The following is a 23,615-nucleotide window of genomic DNA, read 5'->3' on the forward strand; positions in this document are numbered from 1 at the left end:
TATGCAAGACTGAATATGAGGAAAATTCAGTGGTACCTAAAAAGTGTCTGGACACAACATTGCCACAGCCTGGAAACAATGATTACTCTCATTCTCTGCCCTGCAACAGGAGTTTTGATGGTGGACAAAGGCTTGTCACCAAAACAAGGGACAGTCGTTCTCACTACCCCCATCCAGGCAGAGCCTAACGACGGATGCGTCAGATTATGCCTGGGGGGCACACATGGCAGGAAGAGGCATTCAGGGCACCTGGTCCACAAACCAAAAGCATCTACATATCAATCAAAAAGAGATGCTAGCTGTTCAAAATGCCCTGACAGCCTTCAAGGACCTACTTCATCTGGGACCACTACTGATAAAGACAGACCACACCACGGTCATGTGGTACATAAACAAGCAGGGGGGCACTCATTCTTACCCCCTTTGCAGACTAGCCATGGCTTTATGTGACACAGCATTGACTTACCAAGTTCATCTGCAGGCAAAATTCCTGCCAGGAAAGGAAAATACTCTGGCAGGCGAACTAAGCAGAAACCTCGTGGATCCCCACGAGTGGCACCTGGATCCACAAGATCAGATTCTGCACAGCCAACTCAGGACCCTAAACCTGGCAGCATGGCGGATAATGTAGCCATACAAACCACACCTCTCAGTAAAGCTGTGATGGATGTCATTTTAGAAGCCAGAAGGCCTAGTACTAGAAAATCCTATGCTGGGAAATGGAAGAAATTTTGTGCTTGGAACCAAGCTCAAGGAACTGATACAGCTGTCCCAAATATTCCTCAGATTTTGCAATACTTAACTGAGATGCTGGACAAAGGCCTATCTTTTTAATCAGTTAAAATCCATGGCTCTGCCATTTCGGCTCTTTACAATACAGAGCCACCACTCTTTTCTCATCCTTTATTAAGGAAGTACCTCAGAGGAGCCAAATACATAAGGCCTCCAAGGGAGAATGCCAATACCTGCATGGGACCTCAATTATGTCTTGGAAAAATTCACCTAACCTCCTTTTGAGCCAGCTGCTACTGCGACTATAAAGTTCTTATCTTGGAAAACAGCTCTGCTCCTAGCAATAACTTCTGCAAGACGAGTTTCAGAGCTACAGGCTCTCATGGCTGTGAAACCCTTTATCATTTTTTTATCCAGACAGGGTCTCTCTGAGAACAATCCCTACATTTATGCCTAAGGTGGTATCCAGTGTAGCCCTTAACCAAACTATTCATTTGCCAACTTTTTATCCAAAGCCACAGAACAAGGGGGAGAAAATTTTGCATTCTTTGGACGTACACAGACAACTTAGATTCTACTTGGACAAAACTAAAGTTTACAGAAAGACAGAACAATTACTAGTGACATATGCCACAGCATCACAAGGAAAGGCGATCTCCAAGCAGACTATTTCAAAGTGGATAGGTCACTGCATTTGTTTCTGCTACTCACAGCTTGGCAAACCAGTGCCTAAGGGCATTAGGCCACATTCAACCAGAGCTGCAGCCACTTCTACAGCCTTTCTCATGGGAGTACCAACCAAAGACAGAGGCTGCTACTCGGTGTTCAGTGCATACCTTTACAAAACATTACAGTCTGCCTCCTTACTCTAAATCCAGGGCAGGCTTTGCCACTGCAGATGTTCATCGTGTTTCACTGTTGCAGTCATTACACTTGGTTTATCCTGCAGGCAGGCTACCCGCAGTCGGCCTGAATTCCAAAGTTCTGGTCCGGCGTCGGTTGCTGTTGCCTCTTCCCTGACATCAGTGCGTCAGGGGTATAAAAGATGCAGCCGATGCCATTTTCTTCAGTCTTTCTTGCCGCGCGGTGCCCGAAGCAAAAGCAGTTCGCAAGTGCCGGTCGGCTGACTCTTGAGATTTTCGAAATCGAATTTCAGATCCGAAGTCTTCAATAAAGCTAAGTACCCCGTTGGGGAAACTTTTTTCTTGCTCCAGACCGATGTCAGAAAAAAGTTAACAATTGTATTTCTTGTGGGAAGCAAATACCTCATAAGGATTTCCACTCTTACTGTATTCTTTGCCTAGGCCTTGACCACGATGTTGCTAGTTGTCGGTTTTGTGCTAGATTTAACCAACGCACTATTAAGCGTCGGTACGATTTTGATTTTCATTATTTTGGCAGAAGGTTTAATTACATAATGCCGTCGGAACAACCGACTACCGGAATTCATAAAAAACGCAAAGATAAAGACAAAGATAAGCATCCGAGGTCTAAAACAGATGATGAAGCCTCTTCTAGGCCGGTTCGCCAGTGCTCAGTGAGGCGCTTTCGCAGCCCCTGACTCCCGCTACCTCAGAGCCACAGGCCGCCTCTGACTCCCACGTGGAGACAGCTAGGCCTCTGGATACTCAAGGTATTGGCCCTTTGGAAATTAATCCCTCAGATGGGTCTGGAGCTGCTGAGCAGGCATCGGCTTCTGAGGGTGTCTTCAGACCTACACAACTTTATATAAAGCCTACTTCAGCATCCAAGACCAAGTCTAAAACAGTTTTAAAGACAAGGAAACCATTACAGCATTCTCCAGGACAGACTTCTATGCCTAAGAAACAGATGCTCAAAATGGCCGAAGACCTAATTACTTTGATCAGGGGTTCCCATCCCTCTCCTGATAAGAGGCCTAGGCAAGACACTGAATATGATTCCTTTGATCAGGTTTCCATTTCCTCTGATTCCTCTTTTGATCAGGGATATTCTGTTCCTCCCTATGAGGATTCTGATGCTGAAGATTCTATTCCTTCAGCTTCTCGTCCTGAGGACTATTCCTTTGGGGAAACCCTGCATACCATGAGGGAGCATTTCCATTGGGAGAGCCAGGATTATTCCGATTCTAAGAAAAGATTTATAGAGACTTTCTTTTACTTCCTCAGCACAGACCTCTTGCAATTCCCTGTTCTAGACATAGCAGATGATGTTTTTTCAGAGTCTGGCCTGTCTCCAGACTCTCTGCCTCCTGCCCCTGTTAAGCCAGACAGATACTACAGGGTCCCAGACTCCCATAAATTTCTTTACAAAAACCCTGCTGCTGACCCAGAAACTATCGCACAGGGTCCCAAAGGGGTCAAGGCTGCTTCTGCCAAAAACTCTGTCCCCTCTGATAGAGATTCTAGGGCTTTGGACAGATGGGGGGAAAAAGTTTACACTTCTGCTACCTTGTAAGGGCTTTAAATTGTCAATTTCATATGCTCAAATATCAGCAATACTTAATGTCTTTGTTAAAACAAAAAATGTTGACAAATTCTGAATGTTCTGAGAAAGATTTGCAGGATTTATTGCATGCAGCTGAACAAGTGGGAAAACATACTTTGCAATGTAGCTATGATTCACTGGAGGCCTTGTGCAGGGCCGTTGTTACAGGTTCTGTTATTAGAAGGCATGCTTGGTTAAAGGAACAGAATCTGCCTGATCATGTTAAAGCAAAATTATTGGATGCTCCATTACAGCATGATACTTTGGTGTTAAGGCAGAAGAGGTGTTGAAGAAAATGGAGGATAAGATAAAATCTATGCAGACAGTAAAGGATTTCTTACAGGTACAGCCACCCAGATTTAGCAGGATTTTCGGCTCCACAAAGTCTACTCTTCCCTTTTTCCCTTAGAACTGCTCTAACTCTTAAAATAAGGACCCTATTTTCTATCTAAAGCCCTGCACTTGCTCATACAAGCAATTTTATATAAGTTAGCACTAATAAACCAAAAGCACTACATCCCTAGATACTCCCTTGAGCACTCGGCCCCTATTGGTCCTTTTTGATCAGTTATAAAGGAGTTATCTATACTTTTCTGGCATGACCAAAGGACAGATGCTGGTTTCCTCTCCAGTCCAGCTGATGAATCTGGGAATCCTGAGGCAATGTTACAACTGCCTCATGTACACAGACAACCCTCTCCTCCTCCCAACAAGCTCAAATATATGTGAGAGATGCAACCATATAGCCAAACTGGAGGCTGAGCTCTCTCAACTCAGTACTGGCCCAGTCAGTCAGGAGGAGAAGGTAACCACACATACCACAAATCCATTCTCACATAGACCTACCACAACGTCTAACCAAACACATAAACACACCAAAACATATTCGGAGGCTCTAAATAAGAATCTGCCTAAGCAGCAGAGACCTCCAAAGCAGACATCCAAGCACCTGCTACCCCAAAACAAAACACATGCAACACATAATTCACAAAGTCAGTGTGCCAGACAAACACAGCCCTTAAGGCTAAACAACGCACCTGATACACTTGTAATAGGTGACTCTATTGTCAGACAAACTGATGTCCCACTCACCAGACTGAACAAGGAGAAGGTCACTGTAAGCTGCCTGTCGGGTACCAGGATCCGCCACATAACACAAGCACTCAGGTCACTCCAAAGCAAGTACAAATATGACTCAGTCATTGTCCATGCTGGTGTAAATGACCTGAGACGTACCTCCCTGGACTACATGAAAAGAGACATAGAGGAGCTCTCTGATCATGTAGCCCAGGCCGGTATGACCCTGACCTTGAGTAGCATCTTACCCTCACCAAGAATGATGCCACAGTATAAAGACAAAATGATCGATTTTAACAATTGGCTAAAGTATTGGTGTCATTCAAAGGGGATCCAGTGTCTGTCAGCCTGGGATGACATGTTCTACAAGCCACGTTGCTTTGCTAGGGATGGATTGCACCTGTCACCCCTGGGCTTTCGGATACTGGCAAAGGCTCTTGCCACCCCCATAGTGCCTTTTTTAGGCAAGGCTCAAAGGACAAACCCACCTCCATAGATAACACAGGGAAAAAGAAACTAAGGGTAACGTTACTCAACACCAGAAGTCTAAACCTCAAGATGCACTCACTCAAAGCTCTCATCAGTATGGAGAATATCGACATCTGTGCAGTAACAGAAACCTGGTTCAAGGCTCCCGAGAGCACCCCAGCACTACCAGGCTATACCTCATACCATGCTTTTCGGCCCCAAAACTCGGATAGAACCACAAAAGGAGGGGGAGTATCCATATTCATCAAAGATACTCACACCTCCAGGTTAGTGGCACTGCATGAAGCAGCAGAGACCATTCATGTGCAGCTAACAGTGGGCAAAACTGCCTTTCAGTTTATAGCCTGCTACAGACCACCCTCCTAAACTCAGGAACCTCACTCGGCCTTCCTGAAAACACTGGACAATATGAAGGTCTCTCCAAACACCATTATACTGGGTGATTTCAACTACCCAAACATAGACTGGGAGCATTACTCAAGCCCCAATGCCCTAGCCCAAAGGTTCCTTGAATTTATAAACTCAAATGCTATGGAACAACTAGTCACCACTCCCACAAGAGGGGAAAACATACTGGACGTGATCATCACCAACATGGGGACTCTATGCTCCACACCAGAAGTATACCCCTCATTGGTAAGATCGGACCATAAATTAATCTCACTCGACATCCACATCCCGACTCCACCCCCAGCCCAGAAAACCACAGTGAAAAATTTCTCAAAAGCTAACTTCACACTTCTCAAAACCGAGGTGACATCCTTCAAAGCCCCCAGGCCAGCAGAAACTACGGCCCAAACTGCAGAAACCTTTATAAACGTATTCTATGGACACCTTCAGGAATGCATGGATCATGCAATCCCAAATAAAACCAAGACCCAATTCTCCAAAGGTAGGTGTCCAATCTGGTGGACCCCAGACATAAATAAGCTTTACAACAAAAGGAGGTAGCTACTACATGATGAAGCTAAATCCCTAAAAGGGAAGGCATCTCTGATCAGTACTAGCAAAAAACTACGGTCCCTCATAAAATCATCCAAGGCCAGCTTCGAGAGAAAAATTACACAGGACACCAAAGATAATCACAAGGCCTTCTTTAGTTATGTGAGAAACCTGGGTGGCAACTCCCAGATATGTTCAGAGTTAATCCAAAATGATAAAAAATACACTGAACCCACAGACATAGCCAACATCCTGGCAGACAGGTTCAGTGCAAACTTCTCCCCTCCTTCCCCCCCAAAAGAGCAAATATCTATCCCAGCAGAGAGTCGCCTCCCTGACATCTCAGATGCTCAGGTGAGAGCTGCTCTCTCCAAGGCAAAAAACACAGCATCAATGGGACCGGACGGTGTCCCGGGCTGCGTCCTACACTAGCTCCAAGTAGAGCTAAAACCCCATATAAAGTTACTGTTCAACCTCAGCCTTAGTACAGGATATGTACCCAAGGAATGGCGTACAGCAACAGTGGTCCCACTCCACAAAGGCGGTGCCTCAACGGACCCTGGAAACTGTCGCCCCATAAGTTTGACTAGCCTGGTCTGCAAGGCTATGGAGCGGATCATCATGGAGCTCATAAAGACATTGGGGACCTGCAGATGCTGGATCCTACCCAATTTGGCTTTAAGGGCAGATCCTGCCTCCTGAACCTGGTTGACTTCTTTGAAACCATCACCAAGGCCATAGATGAAGGGAAGGTAGTCCACACAGCCTACCTGGACCTCGCAAAAGCATCATAAATAAGCTCTCCAGCTTAAATATCAACCCCTATGTCATAAGATGGGTTGCAAACTGGCTCAAGGATAGAACCCACATGTTCAGAATTGCGGGAGCCATGTCAGACTCTAAAGCAGTTACTAGTGGCGTCCCACAAGGCTCAGTCCTGGGACCTCTCTTGTTTGGTATATATTTCTCTGAGGTACAGGCTAACACGGGAGGACTATGGCTGACCAAGTTCGGAGACGACTGCAAACTGGGTGCCATAATCGACTCGGCAACTGACACAGACATCCTCCGAAAGGGTCTCACAGAGACGGATAACTGGTGCCAGAACCATGGCCTGAAGCTAAATGCCAAAAAGTGCATAGTCAGCCCCTTTGGGAAAAACAAAGTGCCCACAAATTACCACATAGGTGGTAATCCATTAAGCACGGAAGAAGTAATTAGGGATTTGGGGACCCAAGTGGATAGCAATCTTTCCTTTGACAATCACGTTGCCAAAGTGGTTAGAAAGACCTTCTATATAGCCCACCTTATCACAAAAGGGTTCATATCTAGATCAAGAGAGGTCATTGTGCCCCTCTACTCATCACTCATCAGGCCCATAATAGAATACAATGCCCCATTTGGGATGTACCTTACCCGACACCTGCAGCAACTGGAAAGACCCCAAAGGTACCTCACCAAGAGGATCAAGGGACTCAAACAGATGACCTATGCTGCCCGGTTAAAGAAACTCCAGCTATACTCAGTTGCATACCGCCTACTCAGAGGCGACCTGTGCGTGACGTATAAAGCCATGTCAAACCCAGATTTAATGGACATGCTCCACCTCAAAATCCAAATCCCTTAGAGCTACGCGCTCGAGGGACTTAAACCTTAGCACAGAAATTAAGAGAACATGCTGGAGGGACAGATTTATAACCCAGAGGCTCCCATCACTCTGGAATAGAATCCCAGTCCATGTCAGACAGAGCCCCTCTCTGCTTCTCTTCAAGAGAAATCTTGACGAGTGGATGGGAGATCGCAGGTTTACCCAGGGGATCACTTCTGCATCACTGCTAGACAGAGGCACAGTAAATTAACATTAAAAGGGTATAGTAAACTCATTTAAAAGGGTGGCGAAAGCCAAACACACTCTGGCTAGGCTTGTAAATGCCCTAGGGCAGATAGCCTAGTATCAACCTATGAACTGGCCCTCTAAGAATGGGTCCTTTCCAGTGTCAGACAGACCACAGAGGCAGATTCAGACGCCCTAGAGGCAGGCAACAGCCCCAGGGCTCATACAGGCCCAAACAATGGGGTGCTTTTACCTCCAGAAGCGGAGAAGACAAATCACAGCCTTATAGAAAACGGTCCCAATGACTTCCGTCTGCCAATGCCAAGCACTTATTTTTTGGCAGCACCCTTAGGGGGAAAGCTAGCACTTTTTTCACAAAACTGGCACAAGATCACCCAGAACAAATGGGTCTTAAATATAGTCTCTCAGGGCTACAGGTTCCACTTTCACACCCTTCCAAAGGCAAAAGGTATGCCAGACCTGCCACGCAATCAATGGCAAGAGGCACAAAAACAAGTTTCATCTCTCATGGACATGGGGGCTATTCAGCCAGTGCCACAACAAGAGCAGGGACGAGGATTTTACTCAAGACTTTTCTTAGTACCAAGAAAAGACAAAGCCTGGAGACCAATTCTGGACCTGTCTATTCTAAATACGTTTCTGGACGTCCCAAAATTCAAAATGTTGACTCTACAGCAGCTTCTGCCCATGCTGGACAATAAGGCTTGGCTTGTAACCTTGGACCTCAAAGAGGCATAGCTGCATGTCCCAATCAGACAATCTTGCAGAAGATACCTCAGATTCATAGCTGGCTCAATGCACTACCAATTCTCTGCACTGCCCTTTGGCTTATCTACCGCGCCCAGGGTCTTCACAAAATGCCTTGCACCAGTAATTACATTTTACAGACAAAGAGGAATTCAAATATATCCCTACTTGGACGACTGCCTTATTCAAGCAAAGATCAAAGATATTCTACTACAGCTTCTGGCGTTTGTAAAAAGATTACTAATTTGCCTAGGGTACACAGTAAACGAAAAGAAATCAAAACTAGTACCCTCTCAAGAGATAATATTCCTGGGTGCAAGCTTAAATACAACTGCCCAGATGGCTTATCTCACGCCAGACAAACAAAGGCATCTGACTTCTTACTTCAAAGACATGGCAACAAAGACTCAGTTATCTGCAAGAAAAATTCTGCAGGTTCTGGGCTACATGGCATCCTGTATTCTACTAATTCCATATGCAAGACTGCATATGAAGAAACTACAATGGTATCTAAAAAGTGTTTGGACTCAACATTGCCACAGCCTGGAAACAGTAATTACTCTCATTCCCTGCCTGCAACAGGAATTTCAATGGTGGACACGGGCCTGTCACCACAACAAGGGACAGCCATTCACCTTATCCACTGCCAGGCAGACACTAACAGATGCATCAGATTATGTCTGGGGGGGAGCACATGGCAGGAAAATGTATTCAGGGCACATGGCCCACAAACCAGATGCATCTTCATCTCAATCAAAAAGAGATGCTAGCTGTACAAAATGCCCTGACAGCCTTCAAGGACCTACTTCATCCAGGACAACTACTGATAAAGACAGACAATACTACAGTCATGTGGTACATGAACAAGCAAGGGGGCACACATTCCTACCCCTTCTGCAGGCAAGCCATGACTTTGTGGAACACAGCATTGACTTATCAAGTACATCTGCAAGCACAATTCCTGCCAGGAAAGACAAATACTTTGGCAGACGAACTAAGCAGAAACCTCATGGATCCCCACGAGTGGAAACTAGATCCACAAATCTTCAACATGATAACAGGGAAATGGGGATGCGCAGACATAGATCTATTCGCCCCCCACACAACTGCCAGCTACAGGGATTCTGCACTCGGACTTATCACAAGCAAGCATGGAAAGTGGATACCCTTTCATTCATGCCTTCCCTCCAAGGTACTCCTAAAGGTCAGACAAGAGAAGCCAAAAATGATACCAATTGCCCCAGACTGGCCACGCCAGCACTGGTACCCAATCCTAAAGAGCTTATCTCAAGGCCCAGCCTGGACATTGCCTCTAATACCTCATTTGCTGACCCAACGGAACAATCAGATCCTGCACAGGCATCTCAGAACCCTGAATCTGGCTGCATGGCGGATAATGTAATCATTCAGAACACACCTCTCTCTAAAGCAGTTATGGATGTTATTTTGGAGGCCAGGAGGCCCAGCACCAGAAAATCTTATGCAGAAAAATGGAAGAGATTCTGTGCTTGGAACCAAGTGCAGGGAATTGACTCTCTTGTACCAAATAGTCCTCAGATTTTGCAATACCTAACTGAGATGCTGGACAAAGGCCTATCCTTCTCATCAATTAAGATCCATGCCTCTGCCATTTCAGCTCATTACAATATGGACCCACTTATATCCATTGCTATGACAGTTTCTCAGAGGGGCCAAAAACATAAGACCTCCAAGGAGAGCTCCAATACCTGCATGGGACCTCAATTTTGTCTCGGAAGAACTCACACTGCTTCCTTTTGAGCCAGCCAATACAGCAGAGATAAAATACTTGTCATGGAAAACCGCACTTCTCCTAGCAATAACTTCAGCAAGAAGAGTCTGAGTTACAGGCACTAATGGCTGTGGAACCTTTTATTATTTTCCATCAGGACAGGGTTTCTCTAAGGACAAACCCGACATTTATGCCTAAGGTAGTGTCCAGCATGGCTCTTAACCAAACCATACATTTGCCTACCTTTTATCCAAACCTACAGAATAAGGGGGAGAGACTTCTGCATATGTTGGACATACACAGACAGCTACGCTTTTACTTGGACAAGATTAAAGCCTTCAGAAAGACGGAGCAACTCTTAGTGGCATATGCTTCAGGTTCGCAAGGAAAAGCCATTTCAAAGCAGACTATTTCAAAATGGATAGGCCACTGTATTCGTTTCTGGTATTCACAACATGGCAAATCAGTGCCCAAGGGCATTAGGCCACATTCTACCAGAGCAGTGGCCACTTCAGCAGCCTTCCTCAGAGGAGTTACCAACCAAGGACATTTTTGAGGCTGCAACATGGCCTTCAGTGCACACTTTTACAAAGCACTACCATTTACCTCTCTACTCTAAATCCAGAGCAGGCTTTGCCACTGCAGTTCTGCAGGGCCTCATAGCCACTCCAAACTCTATTTAGGCCCAGCCACCCAACCTCAGCTTTGGGATTCTACCCAAGTGTAATGACTGAATCAGTGAAACACGATGAACATAGTACAGTTGTGTACCTACCATAAATGTAGATGTTAGAGTGTATTCACTCCTCCCACCACCCCCCTTTTTCTTTGCTGGGACTTATCTGTACCTCTCTATTCTATACAACCTCTGTGGTGCATTTGCTTGTAGATGAAGGTTATGTGCATGCTTTTTTATGATCATAATTTTTACAGCCTACCCTTTTGGGGGCACCTGACATGTGGGGCAAGAAAAACTGAAGAAAATGGCATTGGCTGCATCTTTTATACCCCTGGCGCACTGACGTCAGGGAAGAGGTGACAGCAACTGACACCGGACCAGGACTTTGGAATTCAGGCTGACTGTGGGTAGCCTGCCAGCAGGCTAACCCAAGTGTAATGACTGCAACAGTGAATGCACTCGAACATCTACATTTATGGTAGGTACACAACTGTACTTTTTGCAGGGCCTCATAGCTGCTCCTAATGCTGTTTAGCTCAAGCCCCCCAACCATAGCTTTGGGACTCAACCCAAATGTAATGACTGCAACAATGAAACACGAAGAACATAGTAAAGTTGTGTACACTTACCACAAATGTAGATGTTTGAGTGTATTCACTGTTGCAGTCCAGGTTACCCTCCCGCCATCCCCCTTATTTTTGCTGGAACTTATCTTTACTTCTCTAATCTATACAGCCTAGGTGGTGTATTTGCTTATGGATGAAGGTAAAGCTTATTTTGGTGCATGTATGTTTTATTTACATATTTTTAGCCTACCCTTTTGGGGGCACCTGACATCTGGGGTAAGAAAATGGTGTCGGCTGCATCTTTTATACCCCTGACGACCTGACGTCAGGGAAGAGGTGACAGCAGGACCCAAGACTTTGGAATTCAGGCCGACTGAGGCAACCTGCCAGCAGGATAACCCAAATGTAATGACTGCAACATTGAATACATTCGAACATCTACATTTATGGTAAGTGTACACAACTGTACTTTTCCTCTTCCCAAATCCCTTCCGAGTATGGTTCAGAAGAGGAAGATTCTTTAAGTCCAGATTCACCCCTGGCATAGCTCGCCTTTGGGGATACCATTGTCCCTATGATGAATTTCTTTAAGTGGGGATTTTTAAAGTCTTTGAGATTCAAAAAAGATATGAGCTCCTACAGATGGAGCCTCCTAAGCCATCTGCTGTTCCTCCTGTTGTGACTGCCCTTCTGATTACATTCTCAGCAGCATCTGTAGCCCTGGACTCTCTAAAGTTGCTGAGAAGTGCAAATTTCTTTACAAATGCCCTTCTGTAGTTTGTTTCCTGTGATAAGCTCTCCAAATTATTGCCCTCTACCTAGCTGTTGCCTTATGATAAGGATATTAGGCCTATGGAAAGGCTGGGCAAAAAAGTTTACACTGCTGCCACTTAGGACCACCAACTACCAGGTTCATATGACCAGGTTTGTTTGGCCCTCCTTTCTCAGTTTGCTAAGGTGGTTTCTGACCTTTCTGACTCTGAGGGGAAGGCTTTGGCCCTTTCCCTGCTGGACTGTACCTGTCAAGTTGCCCATCGCTCAATCAAATGTAGTTATGATGCAGCCGATGGCTCTTTCAGGGCTGCTGCCTTTTGTTCAGTTATGAGAAGTTATTCTTGGCTTCGTCTGGAGGGTTTGCCTGATTACACTAAGGGCAAATGTTTAGGTGCTCCTCTGGATGATAAGTCTTTCTGGGTCTGCTTTGGATGACCTTTTCAAGTCCTGTCCAGGACAAGAGTAAAGCCTTGCAGCAGTTAAAACATAATGTGAAGTTGTTAAATCTCGCCGTTTATTCTCACTGATGGGTTCGGAGCCGATCCTCGGCTCCGACAAGGCCGTTAGCAAAGCTCAAGGCTTGCCAGTAGCTCGAGACCAAGCCCCTTATCCCACAATGCACTGCTGGAATTACTTCAGATCTAGTTTGCCACAGCAAGAGAGAGTTCGGTGATCCAGTTAGCTCAGACCATTTTTGATAAATCGCACGTTTTAAAAGAAACTTTTCTACTCTTTTTGAGAGATTATTCTTTAGTGTGTGTGTTTCTTGTTAAAAATAATAATAGTTTAAAGTTAGTTAGATTGTAGTGATAGTGCCCTGTGTTGGCTTAGTTTTTCTTAGTGTTGGGCCCTTTCTTAGTCCTATTTAGTTTTACAATTTTTACTTGTTTAGTATATTGTTTAATGTGGGCTTAGTTAGCCCTGTATTTAACCTTTATAGGTTAATTTTGTGGTTTCTCTTTATAATATGTCGGGGTTTAAGAAATGTCCAGATTGTGGACAGAAAATGTCCGTCATGGATGGAAATGTCCAATGTGCTTACTGTCTGGGGCTAAACACCTCTAAGACTCCTGCAGTATTTGCCACTCTTTTTCATCTAGGGTTCTCTTAGAGAGAAGGAGAAAACTCATAGATAGGGGTTTGCTCCAGCATACTTTCTCTGAGGCGTTGGGGAGCCAGGAAGGTGCCAGTACTTCTAAATCTTCAAAATCTTCTGATTTTAAACAAATCAAGAAGGCAAAGAGATCAGAGGGTACAGGGTCATCGGTTCCACAGTCCTTGGAACCGTGTGTCCCTTTGGTTCAGAGCCAGCTCCCAGTCTTGGAGCCGGTCTCTGAGGTTCCCTCATCTTCTCTGCTCCAGTCAGCACCTTCGGTGCATTCCTTGAAGTCTTCGGTCAGCCTCTCTGATATGGATATGGATCGGCTAGTGTAGAAGCTTCTGCGGGCACCAGGACTTGCTAAATTGTTGTAGGCCCTGACCACTTCGGAGCCGAAGACCATTGAAATGGACTTGACTACTCCTCCTCCAAGCCGTCCTGGACTCTCGAAGCTGAAGGAGCCCGAACAGATAATTGTCGAACCTATGGAACCGAGACCCACACCGGTGTTATCGGTTCCATCTACTTGGATGTCCTCGCGCCGACCAAGGACGCTAGGAGCAGACACTGTCCTGTCTGGTCCGGGGAGGATAGTCGGACCGATTTGTCGGTGCCGACTCTTCCTCTCGGGGCTTCGGCTTGGATGAGCTTGGCTCCTACCTCGGGCTCGGAGCCCATGGTTTTGGTGCGGGAGGATCGGACGGTCCCTCTGGATCCTTCTACTCCTTCTCATTGGAGCCATGGTGCTTTTGATGCCATGAGGAGAGGCCTGTCTCCTAAGACATCATCGGCATCAGTTCAGGCTTCCTTCTCCCCTCAAGCTCCTGTATCCGCTTCTACGTCTACCGGTCCCCCTAAGCGTAGAGACCCAAGCCTCAAGTGGCCCCACAGGGCATTCCCCTGCTCTTCCGAGACCTCCCCAGATCTCCCCACTGAGGAGGTACCCAGGAAGAGACTGTGCAAGAGGAGGCACTTAGACTTCCCACAGGAGTCTTTGACATCTGACACAGACTTGAATGAGTCAGAAGGGTCCTCTCGATCCCCCTCTGAGGATATCTCCTTTGTGGAGATATTAGAGATCCTTAGTCAGAGGGGCGATTGGCAGTCCAAAACCCCTACTGAGGATGTGTCCGTGCTCTTGAAGGCTTTTGGGTCTCAACCTTCCACTTCTTGGGTGTCTCCGCCTTACGATGACCACATGGAGCTGATCTCTCGTAAGGCGTGGGAGTCACTGGAAGCCATGGAACCTGTCCCTCAGAAGCCGAATAAGTTCATCTCTGCCCCAGTGGACAAAGCCTTTTTGACCAAAGGAGTGCCTGTTGATGCCATGGTGGTAGCTGTAGCCACCAAAAAGGAAGTGTCTGAAACATCCACATCTATCCATCCTCTTAACAGAGATTCTAGGATCATGGATAGATATGGGAAAAGCATGTTTAGTTCAGCGACTTTTTCTCTGCGATCGTTGAACTATTTAACCCATTTTACGACACTGCAGAGAGAGCTCCTGAAAGAGCTAGGAGATACTGTTCAGGGTACGGTAGCTGCTGGGGTTGCCGACAAAGTCTACACACAGCTTGCTACCCTAAACTCGGTTGTAAACTCGTCCATGCGTCTCATATCTTATGCAGCTCATGGTTCAAGTAGAGCCGCTAGTTCAGGCATTGCTCTGCAGAGACAAGCCTGGATGCATCTCTGTTCCTTTGCGGAACCCTTTAAGTCTTCCTTTATCAACACCCCATTTGATGGCTCATCACTGTTTGGGCCTAAAGTAAAGGAAACTTTAACCAGGTGTGAGCAGTTGGAGTCTGTTTTTCTATCCCTACTCGGCTGTACCCAAAGGGCCCTAGGGGGGGTGTGGTTCTGAAAAGCACAGGGAGCCTTTCAGGACACGTGGAGAAACCCCCTGTAGAGGCAGAGAGGGGGTTATAATGGAAGATGCCGCCCGCGTGGCAGAGGGAGTCCACAGCAACAGGGTGACAGAGGCCAGTTCTCTGGTAAGCCCTACCAGCACTCCTGAAAGGGGGCCCGGCTGTTCTGCTCTGGAGGCAGTCGGGGGTCGCTTGTCTTTGTACCCAGAAGCCTGGCTAAACATAACATTAGATACATGGGTACAAAGCATCATTTCCAGAGGATATTTCATACCGTTCTCTTCCCCTCCTACTCCTGTAAGCAGAATCCCAGATGTTCCACCCAGTCTCGGGGAACAAGAAATCGTAGAGGTCCAAAAATTGCTAGAAAGAGTCATCCAACCAGCCCCAGCAGACCAAATTGGATTTGGAACTTACTCAAGATTCTTTTTGGTACCAAAGAAAACGGGGGACTGGAGACCTATCTTGGACCTCAGCAGACTTGACCAATTTGTAAAGAAAGAGAAGGTCCGAATGGTCATGCTTCAGTCTATTCTTCCCTGCCTAGGGAAAGGCGAGTGGATGTGCTCCATAGATCTCAAGGACGTGTACTATCACATAAAGATGAACAGATGCTCCAGGGGTCACCTGCATTTCCGGCTAGGAGCCAATCATTACCAGTTTCGAGTCCTGCCCTTTGATCTCACTACAGCCCCCAGGGTGTTCACCAAATGCATGGCAGTGGTCACAGCTCACCTGAGGCATCTAGGATTCCAAGTGTTTCCATACCTAGACAATTGGTTCCTCACTGCTACCACCAGGCATCAATTGCCTCAGGCAACACAATATACTCTGACACTCTGCCATCAATTAGGCATTACAATCAACTTCAAAAAGTCTGCCTTATTGCCATCGCAGCATACTGTTTTTATAGGAGCAGAGTCTAGATACCTCAACCACCACTCTACGTCTTCCAATCGAAAGAGTCTCACTTCTTCGCCAACACGTCATCTCACTAGCGTCAAAGAACAAAGCTACAGCAGCAGAGGTCTTGAAGGTACTAGGTTTGACGGTGGCAGCAATCCTGGCTGTACCACTCGCAAGGATGCATATGCAAATCCTTCAATGGCTCCTCTTCGCTCAGTGGTCCTACCAAAAGCTACCAATGCACTACATGATTCTCATCTCAGATTCATGCAAGAGAGACCTTCAGTGGTGATTGGCATCTCTTCATGTTACAAATGGAAGACCCTTTGCCCCCCCCCTCCCAATAGCCACTGTGACCACAGACGCTTCATTGATAGGGTGGGGGGGCATTTTCTGGGAAAGACTGCCCAAGGCACATGGACGGATCAAGAGTCACATCTGCATATCAATGTTCTGGAATTGAGAGCGGTACTTCTGGCGTTGCAGTACTTTCAGGACTCTCTTCCTCTAGGGACAATTGCAATTCTGAGGGGCAACATGTCAGTGGTCTGGTACTTGAACAGACAAGGTGAAACCAAGTCTTACCCCCTTTGTTGAGAAGCACTCGGGGTATGGCAATGGGTTGTGTCGTCCCACCGTTTTCTGATAGCAACACACATCCTGGGGAAATCCAATGTGATAGCGGACAAGCTAAGCAGGTCAATACTGTTGCCTCACGAGTGTTCTCTCAACCAATAAGTTGCGGATCTGATTTTCCACAAATGGGGCCAGCCTTGCTGCAACCTCTTTGCCAGTCACATCAATACCAAATGCAGAAGCTACTTTGCCCTAATACCACATCCAGGACATTCCCTGTGAGACGCACTTGTGCACTATTGGCCTCCGGGTCTCCTATATGTATTCCCACCTATTCCATTGATACCCAAGTTTTTACAGAAAACTAACTTGCTGGGAAGGACAGTTATCCTCCTAGCTCCGCTACTGGCCTTGACAGATTTGGTTCCCCTTCCTTCACCATCATCTACTGGAGGATCCATGGATCCTGGGCCCAGTTCCGGACCCTCTGTCACACCCGTCAGGGGACCTTCATCCTTCACTGCAGTCCCTGAAACTGACTGCTTGGCTAATCCACTTCCCGTAATTGCCAGGCTTTATTCGCTCTCAGATGATACAAGACAAATCCTTTTGTCTTCTCACAAGCCATCCACCAGGAAACTGTACCGCAGTAAGTGAAACAGGTTCTCAATTTGGGCCCATATACAGAAAATCGACCCTTTCCGAGCTCCTTTATCATCCATTTTAGAATTTTTGACAAAGATTTTTAAAGGAGCAGCAGCTGCCACAGTTCGAGTCCAGTTAGCTGCCATATCAAATTTCCACCTTGGATTCGATGGGTTGAATGTTATGAGCCATAAGTTATCTAAGGCTTTTCTTAAAGGTGCTTTTCACATGAGACCTCCTGTCAAAATTCCTTATTCTCCTTGGAATTTGAATTTTTATGCTGTCTCAAATTATTCCCAGCCCTTTTGAACCAGCAACTTCTTGTGATCTCAAATATTTGTCCTGGAAGACTATATTTCTGGTAGCCATTACTTCTGCCCGCAGTGTGTCAGAACTTCAAGCATCATCTGTTAGGCCTCCTTACATGATTTTCCATGCTGATAGAGTATCTCTCAGAACAAACCCCTCCTTTTTGCCTAAAGTCTGTTCCGAATCCAATATCAATCAGGTCATTGAGCTGCCAGTCTTTTTTCCCAATCACTCTAACAAATTGGAATACATGCTGCACAAACTTGATGCATCCAGACAGCTCAGATTTTATCTTGACAGAACTAAGGATATTAGAAAATCAGATCAACTTTTTGTATCCTTTTCGGAGGCCAGGAAAAGGTAATCCAGTGGCTAAAACAACTTTATCTAAATGGTTATCAGATTGTATATCCTTTGTTTATGCGAATGCAAGCATGCCATTGACACACAAACCTAAGGCTCATTCTACAAGAGACGTTTCTACGTCTTCTGCCTTTCAAGCTAAATTGCCCCTTGACGATATTTGTGCTGCAGCTGCTTGGTCTAAGCCTCATACCTTTATCACGCATTACAAAGTAGATGAGCCTTCCAGGGACAGGTCTTCCTTTGGTTCCACGGTACCGAAAAACGTACTTCTATGAGCCACCCAAGATTGAGGGTGCTAGGGGCGCTACCCATCAGTGAGAATAAACGGCGAGATTTAACAACTTCACATAAAGAAGTTATGTACTCACCATAACGTTCCATGTGAGTTGTTTATCTCGCCTTTATTCTCACGTCCCTCCCTCCTTCCCCCTCTTGGCTGACAGTTGACTTAGAGGCTAGTACCATCCTGGTTATTCAATTCTTCTTCTTCCCCTTCGGGAAGTGTTTCCTTGTAGAAGTAAATAAAAGGGTATATATACTCGCAGCAAACAAGATCTGAGGTAATTCCAGCGGTGTATTGTGGGATAAGGGGCTTGGTCTTGAGCTACTGGCAAACCTTGAGCTTTGCTATCAGCTGTGTCGGAGCAGAGGATCGGCTCCGAACCCATCAGTGAGAATAAAGGCGAGATAAACAACTCACATGGAACATTATGGTGAGTACATAACTTCTTTTTTTTGTTTCTCCTATTCCTAAATTTCAGAGGATTTATCCCTCTAAGTCTGCTTTTATTTGTAGGCAATCTCACCCTCCTCCCAAGGGCAAGAAGGATTCTAGGCTTGTGCCTCCTGCTACATCTGCTCAGACTCCTACCTCCCAGAATCCTCCTTTCCAGGATAAGCTGAGTTCTATTGGACATTTTGCCTCCTCCTGCCCTTGACCAGGTTCCCTCGTCTGTCCCTCTCTTCCAAACTGACTACAGATAACTTTGAGCTCTTGGGGTTCTGTCCATTAACCATCAAGGATACTTCACTTTTCAGGCATTCCTCAACCTCCTCCCAAAATGCTGTCTAATTTCCCAGTGGTTCTTCATTCTCTCTTGGCTCGGGGCACCATTCAAGCAGTACCTCCTACCAGATGGGGAAAGGATTTTACTCCAGGATGTTTCTGGTCCTGCGAAGGGAAGGCACTTGCTGACCAATTCTGGATCTTTCTGAAGAGCTCTTTCTTTCAGATGTTCTCTGCAACCGTTATTTCCTCTCTTATCCCAGGCATTTCTGGTCTGTCTAGATCTGAAGAAATGCATACCTTCCCATCCCTATCTATCTTCTCCTCAGGGAATTTTTATTTCTCTGTTTCTTCCTTGCGTTTTCAGTTCTCTGCTATGCCATTTGGCCTCTGTACTGCTCCCAAGTGGTATTCACTAAATGCCTCGCTCCTGTCATTGCTTTTTGCAGGGTTAGAAGAATTATAGATCTTTCCCTATCTGTGCAATCTGCTTATTCAAGTTCCTAAGTGCAACACTGATGTAAGATGGCAGGTTTACACATTCCCTGTTGCAGAGTCTGGGGTTCACCATAAACTTCCAGAAATCAGTTCTGACTCCTTCCCAGGATCAAACTTTCCTGTGCTGCTGGCTTTATACTGTTCCTATGCTGGCATCCCTGCCTGCCCCCAAGGCTCTGTCTTTAATTACCCTTTTCCAATCCCTTCTTCTTCTGGCATCAGTCTTAGCCACGGAAATTTCTAAGCATTCTCTGGTTCATGGCTTCCACCATTTCCATTCTGCCTGTCTTCCAGACTCCATATCAGAGGGCTTCTGTGGTACCTCAAGTCAGTTTGGCTCCAGCATTGCCAGCCCCCTAGACTTACTGGTACCTTTCCTTCCCTGTCTCAAGGTTTAGCTTCACTGGTGGATTCATCAACTTTCTCTCCTCTTGGGGCTTCTGTTTAAGCTCCATTTCCAACTCCAGAGCTTTTTACAGATGCCTCAGACAGGGGATGGAATACTTCCTGTGTCCCCTTCAAAGTTCAGGTCTCTGGTCCTCTCATCAGAGGTCAGACCACATCAGTATAAAGGAGATGAAGGCTTTGCTTCTGGCTGTTAGGCTTTTCATTTCCTCTTTCATCCCAGGTCCCTCAAAATTTTCACAGGTAATACCATAGTGATGTGGTATGCCAACAAGCAAGGGGGCACAAGGTCTTATCTTCTTTGCAGACTAAACTCTTCAGCTCTGGGATCTAGTTATCCAGTATCAAGTGATTCTTCAGACAATTTACATTCCCACGGTGCACAGTCTACTGGCAGACTCTGAGTAGATCCAGCACACAAGTTCAAGAATGGATGCTTCACAGAGATGTGTTCCTGGATATTGTCCATTGGTGGGATTTTCCTCAGGTAGCTCTTTTTGCCTCTACTCTGAACTGACAAATTCTTTTCTGTTCTCGAGTCCCAAGTCCTCTGGCTTGGAAAGTGGATGCCTTATCTTTTTCTTGGAAAGGGATGTTTCCTCTGTTATCTCGAGTGTTGCACAAGATCAGGCAGGACTTCCCAGACTCATTTTTGGCACAGACAGCATTGGTTCCCTCTTCTTCCTTACTTGGCCAGGGGTAATCACCAAAAGTTACCTCACTGGGTGGATCTTTTCACACAAGAAGAAGGGATCTCTTAACCATCCTCACATGTCCACTCTGCAACTGATGTTTTTCTGAGGACATGCTTGGGTTCTACAGGAGAAGAGGAAATCCACCATCGGCAAATCATACATGTCCAAATGGAAGTGATTCTCTGTCTGGTGCTTCTCTTATTCAGGATTCCCTATCCGTGGAGCTTCCTCTGGTTTTCTCTTATCTGTGTGAGCTGCTCCATGCTCAGTTAGTATATTCAGTTAAATCAGCAATATCTGCTTGTCTGCCCTTGACATCGCCTATGGGTTCTAGATTTGAGGTTAAGCAATTTCTTAAAGGCATCCTTCATATTGGACCTCCCAGAAAGCCTATTCCACCTTCATGGGACCTCAGTTTTGTACTTGAAAAATTGGCTGTGACTCGTTTTGAGCCTGCTTCTTCAGTTTCCTTGCAACATTGTACTGGGAAGGCTGTTCTTTTGGTGCTCACTTCAGCCAAAAGAGTGTCAGAACTTCAGGCTGTGATGGCTTTTCCTCCTTTTTAAGTTTTCCTCAACTTTGCCCAAGGTGGTTAGTGAGTTTTCCCTAAATGAGTCTGTACATCTTCCGTCCTTTTTTCCCTTCTCTGCAGACTGCCAGTGAAAAGGTCCTTCAACACCTTGGATTTGCATAGATGGCTCCGATATTCTGATAAAACTAAAATTATTCTATTTTCTGTTTGTTTTTTTTCTCTCCTTTATTTTTTCATTTTTTACCTGTGTTGGTAATTATATTATCTTGGAGTGTAAATCTGTATAATACTGTCCAGGGAGGTACATCGCAGGTCATTTACTATAACGGAGTCATACAGGTACTTGGGCTTTATTAACCTGAAGTGTTTACATGATCTGGTGAATTCTAGCCTGTGACAGGCAACTAACTATAATCTTCTTATCCAGCCTGATGAGGGTGAGGGAAGCATCAGTGTGTTTGACTATGCAGTTTCCTGTGACCAAAATATTGGGTTATGTTGAGTTGCACCGTACATGCTTGGTAGATGAGACACTATGAGATGTAGTTTTGTGCTGTGGTGGAAGTTGTCTTGTTTGTGTGCACAAGGAGTTTCTGAGGACTATGTCTGTGAGGCCTTTGAGGTTTTGGTAAGTTACATGTGAGCTTCTCTGCACATGTGGGTCCATGTGACTGACCCTTCGTAAGTGCAGTGAGTGTTGGGTGTGTGTCACTGACAACCTATTTGGCATTTTTTATCTGTTTGTGAGAGTCTTGCCTCCAGTGACATTGTGCAGCTACATCTCTCACATACTGTATTCTTTTGTTTCAGAATTAAGTGGTTGCCTCTGAACAGGAGGCAGTTTCGACATTGCCCTAGGATGCCAATGTCCACCAAGCTAAATACAGAGACAGCAGGAAAGTGCCTATTCATGGTTGCAGGTCCTTTAATATGTGCTTTACAAGGGAATAAATTGCAACAAAAAACTCCAGCTTTACTCCGTAATATATCGACTACACCGAGGTGATCTCTGTCTAACATATAAAGCTATGTCAAACCCAGAGTTGTTGGACATGCTACACCTAAAGAAATCCCAATCCCCCCGAGCTACATGCTTTAGGGACCTAAACCTTGTAAGACAATAAATAGGACATGCTGGAGGGATAGATTCCTATCCCAGAGACTTCTATACTCTGGAACAAGCTACCCATCTATGTCAAGCAAAGTTCTTCATTAGCACTCTTCAAGAAAAATCTTGATGAGTGGATGGGAAATAGGAAATGCACCCCGGGGATCACTTCTGTGTCTCTGCTGGACAGTGGCACAGAAAAATAACTTTCTACGGTGGTGTAAGCTACGGAACCTTGCTGGCTAGGCTTATGTAGGCCCTTGGGCTGATAGCCCTAGTACCTATCTTTGAACAGGAGTATAATCTACAGCTCTCCTATGCAGTGATGCTGCCCAGCACTGAAACCAGTTGCTATTTGAACAGCAATAGTACCGAGTGCTGTAATGTAGTCTAGAGTTAACCAAATGTGGCAGTGCTGCTCAGTGTGTAAACTAGTTGCTCAGGACGGTAGAAAATAAAAGTAGTTTTTATAGGGGTAAGTACAACTTCTAGTGATTGTGTATATACAGGGCACCACTAACCAGCACTGTGTGAGGAGCAGCATCTGGCAAATGCAGGGCTTGTGTAGCAATGTCTTTTGGCTTTTCCTGGTTAAGGGTTGCCACAGCAGATCACTGGTCTGCAGATTGATTGGCAGTGGTGTTTTTACGGTGTTGAGTTGCCAGCCCGGCACCCAGCCTTTACAGAAGGCACACACATGCACCTACCTGCATGTCTTTAAAACTCACTCAACTGCAGGGAGGACATGCAGATTCTGCACAGAAGGTGCTCCAACCAAGAATTGAATTGGAGAACCTCTTGCTGTGAGGCAACAATGCTAACCGCTGTACCACCTTGGCTACTCTATATACAAATAAAAAAAGCAAGTTGTAAAGTAGGTTTGCCCGCAAGCCAGTCAAGTAAGCACACAATAAGCTTTCTTACCAGCAATTCCCAGCTCAGATAGGGGAAATCAGTCTTCTCTTGCCACAAGAGTGCAGATTTTGATCCCCTTAATATAAAATGATTGATTTGGAGACCAGGGAACCACAAAAATAGATGCCTAAAAGCACTGAGAACAGCAGATGCAATGTGTGTAGAGTACAACTGCAGAACAGCAGCTCTTACAGCAGTGGAAAATGCAACTTAAAACTCTAAGTAAGTGCAGGAAAAAAAATAATAAGTAGCACAAAAATATTTGAGAATGCAGTAAAAACAAGCAATACAAGTTCAAAGTAATACTTAATTTCATTTTTCTTGCCAAGAGTGGCTTCAGATGCAAGCAAAATCTGTAAAACTCTTTGGCAGCATCGCCAGTCATGGAGCTGATTCGAATAACTGAGCCTAGACTCGCAGAAAAACAAAGCTTGTATCCCAGCAGAAAAAAGGCAAGTTTTAAATTAGGTATGCTCACAAAAAACAATCAGATAAGCACACAATAAACTTTCCACCAGCAATTCACAGCTCAGATAGGTGAAATCAGTCCTCTCCTGCAACAAGACTGCAGACTTTGACCCTCTTAATGTAAAATAACTGGTTAGGAGCA

The 23,615-nt window shown here is 45.5% G+C and overlaps 1 protein-coding gene across 1 annotated transcript in view; it reads left to right on the forward strand.

The window, feature by feature from the left end:
- The window catches only part of IPO13 (importin 13), a gene marked incomplete in the record, with an annotated part of 1,347,960 nt that overhangs the window by 437,123 nt on the left and 887,222 nt on the right, over positions 1–23,615 (forward strand).

Source organism: Protopterus annectens, chromosome 10.part0 (genome assembly GCF_019279795.1).
Source record: "Protopterus annectens isolate FY-2018-M chromosome 10.part0, PAN1.0, whole genome shotgun sequence".
NCBI classification, from domain to species: Eukaryota; Metazoa; Chordata; order Ceratodontiformes; family Protopteridae; genus Protopterus; species Protopterus annectens.